This window comes from Penaeus monodon, chromosome 31 (assembly GCF_015228065.2).
Source record: "Penaeus monodon isolate SGIC_2016 chromosome 31, NSTDA_Pmon_1, whole genome shotgun sequence".
Taxonomy (NCBI): domain Eukaryota; kingdom Metazoa; phylum Arthropoda; class Malacostraca; order Decapoda; family Penaeidae; genus Penaeus; species Penaeus monodon.
The window spans coordinates 17,473,684-17,473,930 of NC_051416.1; positions in this window are offsets into that span (position 1 = coordinate 17,473,684).

Sequence of the window (247 nt, forward strand, 5' to 3'; positions counted from 1 at the left end):
GGGAAGGGGGGGGGTTTTTTTTGGGGGGGGGGTTTTTTAGGGAAAAGGGAACCCAAAAAAAAAAAACCCCCCAACAAAAAACAAAAAACCCAAACCCAAACAAAAACCAACCCACAAACAACATGGGGACCAAAGGGGGGGCAAAAGAAAAAACACCCCCAAAAATATTTCTTAAATAATAAATAATTAGTAAAAGTTTATAAGGTTTATTTTGTTTTAAATCTTAAAAAAATAAATAATAATAAAA